Genomic DNA, 9,846 nt, shown 5'->3' with positions numbered 1-9,846 from the left:
TCTTGATTTCAGCTCAGGTCATGATCTCACCGTCATGAGACTGAGCCCAAAGTAAGGCTCCAGGCTCATCCCAGAGTCTGCTTGAGAGTCTCTCCCTCCTTCTCCCTCTGCCCTTCCCTCCACATTCTCTCTTTCTCTAAAATAAATAAATAAATCTGTAAAAAGAGCAGTTTTGTTTTAAAACTTGGCAATTCCAAGTAAAACTGAACATTTGTGCACTTAGCAACCATCAGAGTTTGAAGTAGAAAAATGACATGATTTGATAAGCTTTTTGCAAAAGGTCATTCTTGTAGCGTGTGGGACAGATGGTAAGAATGCAGAAATGGAAGTGAGGAGACCAACGGGAAATTCGTGCAGTATTTTAAGCAAGAAATTAGGTGGCTTGTACCGAAGACATAACAGTGGAAATGGTGTGTTTGTGTCCTGAATAATAATAGATGTGTTCTCTGAGCTTTTTAATTTGTTTCAATGGTGTATCTATTCTTAGGTCAATAATAAGACTTTATAAGTTGATATGAACTACAGGAAGTCTACCATCTGTCCCTGGTCTTTTTTGCTTAGATTTTCTTGATGTTTCTTGGACAATTACTCTCCACAGAGACTGTAGTATCAGTTCATTGGAGTTCTTGGAAACTTTTGATTAGAAGCACATCAAATTTGGGGCACCTGGGTGGCTCAGTGGGTTAAAGCCTCTGCCTTTAGCTCAGGTCATGATCCCAGGGTCCTGGGATCAAGCCCCGCATCCGGCTCTCTGCTCAGCGGGGAGCCTGCTTCCCACTCTCTCTCTGCCTGCTACTCTGCCTAGTTGTGATCTCTGTCTGTCAAATAAATAAATAAAATCTTTAAAAAAAAAAAAAAAAAGAAGCACATCAAATTTAAATATTCACTTGGGACTTCTGACCCTCTCGAGCTCAAGACTGCCATTTGTGGTGACCATGGCTAAGAACGAACTCATTCTTTGTTTCTCCTTTAGGACAAGGACCTTTTGGCACTTCGGTGCAGCCACCATTCAACTCAAATTCCACCGCACTATGGTCCCAATGGCCACCGTGGCTTCTGAAGATCAGGCTGGCTTGGGGACGCCTGGGTGGCTCAGTCCATGAAGTGTCTGTCTTCAGCTCAGGTCATGATCTCAGGATCCTGGGATCGAGTCTTACATTGGGCTCCCTGCTCAGTGGGGAGCCTGCTTCTCCCTCTGCCTGCCACTCCCCACTGCTTTTGCTCTCTCTCTTTCCCTGACAAATAAACAAAATCTTTAAATTTAAAAAAAAAAGAAAAAGACTCTCTAGAAAAGAAAAAAAAGATCAGTCTGGCTTGAAACCTAAGCAGCTGCCTCATGGGCCTCCTCATCTGATCAATTCTAACCTCTGGCAAGCTCTTTCAACATACTCTTGGAGTTCCTTCAAGTACATGTACATCCATATCTCTGCCTATACCTACGTCTGTACCATTACCAACACCTGTACCTCATCAAACATGTATCTATATCCATCTCTCTCGGGATTTCTGGATGTAAAGGACAGTGCACTTAAATGATACGTAACACCCCAACAATATCCACAGGGCCCCTGGAGATGCCAAACAACCCACTGGGAAGTATCAGTGCAGATATTCAGGGTCTTATCCTTGGGTAATAAAAGTGCTGTTGTGTCTGTGCTCTCTTATCTAACGTAATGCTCATGTCAACTCCTGTGAGTTAAATGCTAGTTTGCTTCATACCTTAGAGCTTAGGAAACTGAAGTAAAGAATGGGAAAGTTTCCAGAGTTATATTGCCAATAAGTGGTAGAGACAGTCTGGTGCCCGAATCCAGATCCTAAACCTCTGAGCCGTATCACCTATTAGAAAGTGCTTCCGGGGACGCCTGTGTGGCTCAGTGGGTTAAAGCCTCTGCCTTTGGCTCAGGTCATGATCTCAGAGTCCTGGAATCGAGCCCCACATCGGGCTCTCTGCTCAGCAGGGAGCCTGCTTCCTCCTCTCTCTCTGCCTCCCTCTCTGTCTACTTATAATCTCTGTCTGTCAAATAAATAAATAAAATCTTAAAAAAAAAAAAAAAAGAAAGAAAGAAAGTGCTTCCGAAATGGGCTTTTGGTACCACAGCTTGATCTGTTTCATGTCACTCTCTTCAGGTAACCTTCTCCAACACCCCTCAATCCCCAAAGTCGTGTTGGCTTCACTCAAATTTATCCTTGGAATTGTGCTTTTAGTCTACTCTGAGAATCACCTTAAAAATCAGTTTGTTGCAGCCATTATGGAAAACAGTACAGACATTCCTCAAAAACTAAAACCAAAACTATTACATGGCCTGACGACCCCACTTCTGGGTATTTATTTTTAAACATTTACATCAGGATCTCAAGGAGATAGTAGCATTCCTATGTTCATTACAGCATTGTTCGTAGTAGTACCCAAGATGTGGAAATAACCATCAGTGGATGGATGGGTACAGAAAACATGTGTACACACAGTGGAATATTATTGGACCTTTAAAAAAGGAAGGGGAGGGGCGCCTGGGTGGCTCAGTGGGTTGAGCCACTGCCTTCGGCTCCGGTCATGGTCTCAGGGTTCTGGGATCGAGTCCCGCATCGGGCTCTCTGCTCGGCGGTGAGCCTGCTTCCCTCTCTCTCTCTCTCTCTCTATCTGCCTGCCTCTCCGTCTACTTGTGATCTCTGTCAAATAAATAAATAAAATCTTTAAAAAAAAAAAAAAGGAAGGGGAGGAAATTCTGCCATATTTGACAACAGGATGAACCTTAAGGATGTCAGGCTAAGTGAAATAAGCCAGTCGCAAAAGGACAAGTCCTACATGATTCCCTATATAAGAAGTATCTAAAATAGGCAAACTTGGGGCATCTGGGTGGCTCAGTGGGTTAAGCCTCTGCCTTCGGCTCAGGTCATGATCTCAGGGTCCTGGGATCAAGCCCCACATCGGGCTCTCAGCTCAGCAGGGAGCCTGCTTCCCCCCGCCCCCCGCCTGCCTCTCTGCCTACTTGTGATCTCTCCCTCTGTCAAATAAATAAATAAAATATTTTTAAAAATTAAAAAAAATAAAAATAAAATAGGCAAACTCATAGAGGCAGAGAGTGGAATGGTGGTTACTGGGGCTGGGAGGCGGGAGAAATGTGCAGTTGCTCCTCAATGGGTATAAAGCTTCAGCTATGCAAAATGAGTAAGTCCTAGAGATCTGCTGTACAACATCATAGCTATCAAAACAGTATTGTGCACCCGACAATTGGTTAGGGAGGTAGACCTCATATCCAGTGTTAGTGCATTAAAGTAAAACTGTCATTTGTTCTGATCTCAAATTTTATGACTTCTGCCTTTTTACAAAATTAAACTTACTCTTAGCATACAGTCCAGCAAGCATGCTCTTTGGTATTTTACCCAAAGGAGTTGAAAACTGATGTCCAGGGGCGCCTGGGTGGCTCAGTGGGTTGGGCCGCTGCCTTCGGCTCAGGTCATGATCTCAGGGTCCTGGGATCGAGCCCCGCATCGGGCTCTCCGCTCAGTGGGGAGCCTGCTTCCTCCTCTCTCTCTGCCTGCCTCTCTGCCTGCTTGTGATCTCTCTCTGTCAAATAAATAAATAAAATCTTTAAAAAAAAAAAAAAAGAAAAAAAGAAAACTGATGTCCACACAAAAACCTGTACACACATGTTTACAGCAGCTTTATTCACAGTTGCTAATACTTGGAAGTAATCAAGATATCCTTCAGTGGGTGCGTGGGTAAATAAACTGTGAAATATCTGGAAAATGGAATATTATTCAGTGCTGAGAAGAAGTGAGCTATCGAGCTATGAAAAGACAGGGAAGGGGCGCCTGGGTGGCTCAGTGGGTTAAGCCTCTGCCTTCAGCTCAAGTCATGATCTCAGGGTCCTGGGATCGAGGCCCACATCGGGCTCTCTGCTGTGCTTCCTCCTCTCTCTCTCTGCCTGCCTCTCTGCCTACTTGTGATCTCTGTCAAATAAATAAATAAAATCTTGAAAAAAAAAAAGAAAAGAAAAGACAGGGAAGAAACTTAAATGCATATTACTAAGTGAAGGCAGTCATTCTGAGAAGGCCACATACTGTATGATTCGAAGTATGGGACATTCTAGAAAATGCAACATACACACACACACACACACACACATATACGTGTGTGTGTGTGTGTGTGTATAAAATACCAATACTGTATATAAGTAAGACCAGTGGGGCGCCCAGGTGGCTCAGTCAGTTGAGCATCTGACTCTTGATTTCAACTCAGGCTGTGATCTCAGGGTTATGAGATTAAGCCCTGCATAGGGTTCCAAGCTCAGCGAGGCATCTGCTCAAGATTCTTTCCCTTTTCCTCTCCCTATGCCCCTCCCTCTGCTCTCTCTCTCTCGCTCTGTCTCTGAAGTGAATAAGTAAATCTTTTTAAAAAGCGCACCTGTGTGGCTCAGTGGGTTAAAGCCTCTGCCTTTGGCTTAGGTCATGATCCCAGGGTCCTGGGATCGAGCCCCGAGTCAGGCTCTCTGCTCAGCAGGGAGTCTGCTTCCCTTCCTCTCTCTCTCTGCCTGCCTCTCTCCCTACTTGTGATCTCTGTCCGTCAAATAAATAAATGGAATCCTTGAAAAAAAATTTTCTTTAATAAATAAGTGAAGACCAGTAAGTAAAAATCAGGAACCAATATAAAATAAATTTAAATCAATTTCTATGCAGTATACAGTTGACTCTTGAACAGCATGAATTTGAGCTCATGCATCCACTTATACACGGATTTTGTTTCTTTTTTTGGATTTGAGTATAGTTGACACATTAATTTCAGGTGTACAGCATAGCGATTTGACAAGTCTAAATGTTATGCTATGCTCATGTATGAATTTTTTTTCAATAAATACAGTAAGGTACTCTAAATGTTTTTTCTCTTCCTTATGATTTTCTTAATATTTTCTCTAGTTTACTTTATTGTAAAAATATGGTATATAATACATGTAATTTACAAAATCTGCATTAATCTACTGTTTATGTTATCAGAAAGGCTTCTGGTCAACAGTAGTCTATTAGTAGTTAAGTTTTAGGGGAGGCAAAAGTTATACATCGATTTTCAACTACTCAGGGGTCAGTGCCCCTATCCATATATTTTTCAAGGGTCAACTGTATGCAGATAAGATGTATGTATCAGTAAATTAAACAGACACACACACAAAGCAGTACTTAATATTTTACAAGAATACATCCATATTTAAAGAAAAATGACACGCATCAAGTGGGTCCTCAGTGGGGGTGTGGAGAATAAGAGTGAGGATAGAGAAAGAGGAGAGAAATTAAAAAGCAAACAAACAAAAAACCAAGAGGGGCGCCTGGGTGGCTCAGTCAAATTCCTGCCTTTGGCTCAGGTCATGATCCCCAAGTCCCAGGATCGAGCCCCACATCTCATCGGACTCCCTGCTCATGGGGATTCTGCTTCTCCCTCTGCTCCTCACCCCTCTCTCTCAAATAAATAAATAAAATCTAAAAATAAAAGCCCCCCAAACCAACAAGTGTGTGGCCTTGCATGAAATGATGATAATGTAGTCGGAACTAAAGAGTAAGATTAAATTAGCTGCCTCCAGGTTTCCAATCAAGTTACCATTGTTAATTGCATTATGTGTAGCTCTTTCATTTTAAACACTGCTGTGGGATGTCATGTGCCACAATTTAAACAGTCTATTATCTTTTTAAAGACTTTATTTTTAAGTAATCTCTATACCCAACATTGGACTCAAACTCATAACCCTGAGATCAAGAGTTCCATGCTCCACAGACAGAGCCAGCCAGGAGCCTCTAACTAGTCTGTAATTAATGGCAACTTCTGCAATCCTCTCTGTAGTATTTCTATAAATCTTAGAAATTGAATTACTGAGTCAAACGTCCTGAGAATTTCCGCTGAGAAATATTGACAATCTCTGTATTAAATCCGTCACGTTGCACATAACCACAGTAAGCCGTTAAGGGCATGTACATTTTACCTCTGTTTTTAAAAAGCATAAAGAAGAAAGTCTGAACCCATAGCATTTCTACTGACTGTATGATTTTTCTCACAGTTCTCGCCAATTGGATTTTTAAGATCTGTTTAATTTTTGTTAATCTGCTGGAAGAAATGTGCATTTGAATTAGCTGTTTTCCATGTTTGCCACTAAGTGTCAGTATCTGTCCACTCATTACTTTGTACTACCTTGGGCATTGTGCAGAGAGTACTCTTTTTATATCTTTAACTTCTTTCCCTAGGTATCATCCCTTCTTAGCACTATTTAAGACATCTTTGTGCTGATGGCTCAAAATTTTTCTGTAGCTTATCCCGTTTCTGGACCATAATTCTGTATGCAACATCTAATGGAACCATCCACCTGGATTTCGAATGCATCTCCAGATGCACAGGTCCAAAACAGAAATCCCAGCACATGCTACAGTATGGATGAATCTCGAGGATGTCAGGCCAAAACAAAGGAAGTCAGTTACAGACAACAAATATTTTATGGTTCCACTTAAATGGAATATAGAGTCAAAATCATAGAATCACAGAAACAGAAAGTAGAAAGGTGGTTACCAAGGGCTAAGGGTTGGGGAATTAGTGTTTAACAGATGTAGAATTTCAATATTGCAAAATGAAAAAAATTACTAGAGACCTGTTGCACAGCTATGTGAATATATTTAATACTACTGAACTGTACATTTTAAAATGTTTACAATGATAAATTAAATGTTATGTGTTTTTTACCATAATAAAAATAAATTTTAAAAATTAAATTTAAATACAGCCTGGAGTCGTTTCTTAAATACAAAAGTCATGTACTGTTTGAAAAAATCTAACAGAATTACAATATTAATTTGGGGTATAATCTTAAATATAAAATTGCCAATTTAGTTGCCAATACCATAAAAAATTCCAAAATGAAAAATCCCAACCCCTGTATGAACAATATAAAAGGTTCTGTGGGAATGCAGAGGAGGGATTCTGTGCCTTTGGATGAATTACTCATACTAGCGCTCATTTTCCCATTACACAGTGATGTGATCTTTAAATGGGAAGTAATCATCACGATCTCTCAGATGTGAAGAGGAAATTCAATTAGACATTTAGATGAACTTCACACAGTGCATATCACATGGTTAATAATTACACAAATGAGAGCTATTCTTTTTTTTTTTTTAAGATTTTATTTATTTATTTGACAGAGAGAGAGAGATCACAAGCAGGTAGGGAGACAGGCAGAGAGAGAGGGGGAAGCAGTCTCTCCGCTAAGCAAAGAGCCCAATGCGGGGCTTGATCCCAGGACCCTGAGATAATGACCTGAGCTGAAGGCAGACATTTAACAACTGAGCCACCCAGGCACTCCAAGAGCTATTCTTGAGGAATAAACCAGAGTGCCAAATATACTGTGGGAAACACTAATCTTTAAGAATGGAGAGCTTACCGGCACCTGGGTGGTTCAGTGGGTTAAGCCTCTGTCTTCGGCTCAGGTCATGATCTCAGGGTCCTGGGATCAAGCCGGGGAGCCTGCTTTCTCTCTCTCTCTCTCTCTGCCTGCCTCTCTGCCTACTTGTGATCTGTCTGTCAAATAAATGAATTTTTAAAAATCTTTTTTTTTTTTAAAGATTTTATTTATTTATTTGACAGAGAGAAATCACAAGTAGGCAGAGAGGCAGGCAGAGAGAGAGGAGGAAGCAGGCTCCCTGCTGAGCAGAAAGGCCGATGTGGGGCTTGAACCCAGGACCTGGGATCATGACCTGAGCTGAAGGCAGCGGCTTAACCCACTGAGCCACCCAGGCGCCCCGAATTTTTAAAAATCTTTAAAAAAAAAAAAGAATGGAGAGCTTACAGGTTCTTCAAAAAATACCCACCTTATTTTTAGTATTTCCCATTCAGACTTCCTTAAATTTGAGAACATTTTTTTAAATTTTTTAAGATTTCTAAAATTTATTTCACAGAGAGAAAGAGCACAAAAAGGGGAAGGAGGTAAGCAGGCTCCCCTCTGAGCAAGGAGCCCAATGCAGGGCTCGATCGCAGGACCCAGGGATCATGACCCGAACTGAAGGCAGACACTTAACCAACTGAGCCACCCAAGTGCCCCTTGGCAACATGTTTTAAAGTAGCATCAGTATATATGGTGATATAGGACAAAAATAAATGACAAATGGGCAATTGTCGACTAGAACACATAGGTTACTCTTGTTTGGAGGTAAACAAAGGGCATTGTTCTATACATATATACTCCTACTCATAGAACTGTTTTCTTGTGTAAGCAGAGATCAATGGAAGTTTCAACAAGAAGTCATTAGTAGTAATTAACTCTTGAAAGGCAAATGGAGATGAGAAATCACTGTGTAACTCCACTGTGTAACTGCCATGTGAGACTTTCCTATCATACACAGGATGTCACTTTACTTCTTTTTTTTTTTTTTTTAAAGATTCCATCTATTTACTTGATAGAGATCACAAGCAGACGGAGAAGCAGGCTTCCCACAGAGCAGAGAGCCCGACGGGGCTCAATACCAGGACTCTGAGATCATGACCTGAGCCGAAAGCAGAGGCTTAACCCACTGAGCCACCCAGGCGCCCCGTCACTTTACTTCTTGAAAACCATAACAGCAGCTCATTCTGGAGTACAGGCATTTATTCCCTTGACAAAGGAAAATCCTTATGCTGTCTCCTCAGGAGCTGGCCATCCTCATGAAAAAGAGGCCAGAACCTTCATTCTTTGGCTCATCTCTCTCCCATCTGCACTGTGGCTCCTTGCTGGTGGGAAATGTTCTGTTACCCTTGTGTTCCAGACTGCTGGGTAGGGTCCACGCACAGTCAGCACTCAACAAGTTTGTTGAATGACTGAATGAGCTGTCAGTGAATAGGATGTCAGGTAGATGTTGTATGTATAAATGACAACACATTGACCGATATATCCAGTCTGAAGGTATAGGTTATCACTAGGGCAGTGGCTGGAAAAATTTGGTGTGAATGAGATTACCAAAGATATTACAAAAATGCCAGAGTCGCTGAGGAGACTTATTGAAACTCAATGCCCAAAACTTTCAAAGCAAAATCCTGATACAGTCCACTTAGGGAAGTCTGCTCCTACAGCTGCTATGGCACCACCTAGGCATCAGCCCCTCCCCCACCTTCCCAACACCCCCTCCAAAGCCCCCAGCTCCAGAAGGAGCAGGGGAGGGAGAGATGTTGCTCCTGGAAGCTTATCTCCTAGGTGGGAGGATAGAATGAGCTTGTGAATCCAGAAGACAGGCAAGGACTCATTCTGGAACACCTTTAAAGGGCAGAAGCAATTAAAAGCTGCCTGAGAAAGAAATTAAAACTGCCTGAGAAAGAACAAGCTGAAGCTAGACACCCAGCCCGGCATCTGCACGCTTGAGAAAGACAAGATGCACTCTCTTCAAAGTATTCCAGGGACCCAGCAATCAGACCTCTGATTAAATTAGAGGAGTTTCACTGGAGAAGTAGTAGGAAGTGGGAACATGGGACAGTGAGTCAAATCTTCCCCACCCCTCACGCCCTGCCCCCACCCCTGTGCAGAAGATGCAGAGAGGAAGATGGGAAACATTATCAGGGGCCTGTCATTCCCTCTTGTTGATTGCATCTGGAGTCTGTCCAATAGGACAAAGGAAAGGAAACTCCCTACAGGATTATGAGTATAAAGGGAGCCAGATTCAGAGCTCTCGGTAAACAGAGAGACTGTGCTGTGTGGCGCTCCAAGGATGGACAAGATGAGACTGATTGGCAGGAAGAGGGGAGCTCTCAGGGTGTGTTGTGAGCCAGATGTGAAGTTCATTCCCAGGACCTTAAGATCATGACCCCAGGGGAAGGCAGATGCTTAACTGACTAGATTTAACTGTCCTGTG

The sequence above is a fragment of the Lutra lutra genome, chromosome 2, assembly GCF_902655055.1.
Source record: "Lutra lutra chromosome 2, mLutLut1.2, whole genome shotgun sequence".
NCBI classification, from domain to species: domain Eukaryota; kingdom Metazoa; phylum Chordata; class Mammalia; order Carnivora; family Mustelidae; genus Lutra; species Lutra lutra.
Note: the sequence above shows the minus strand (reverse complement) of the source record.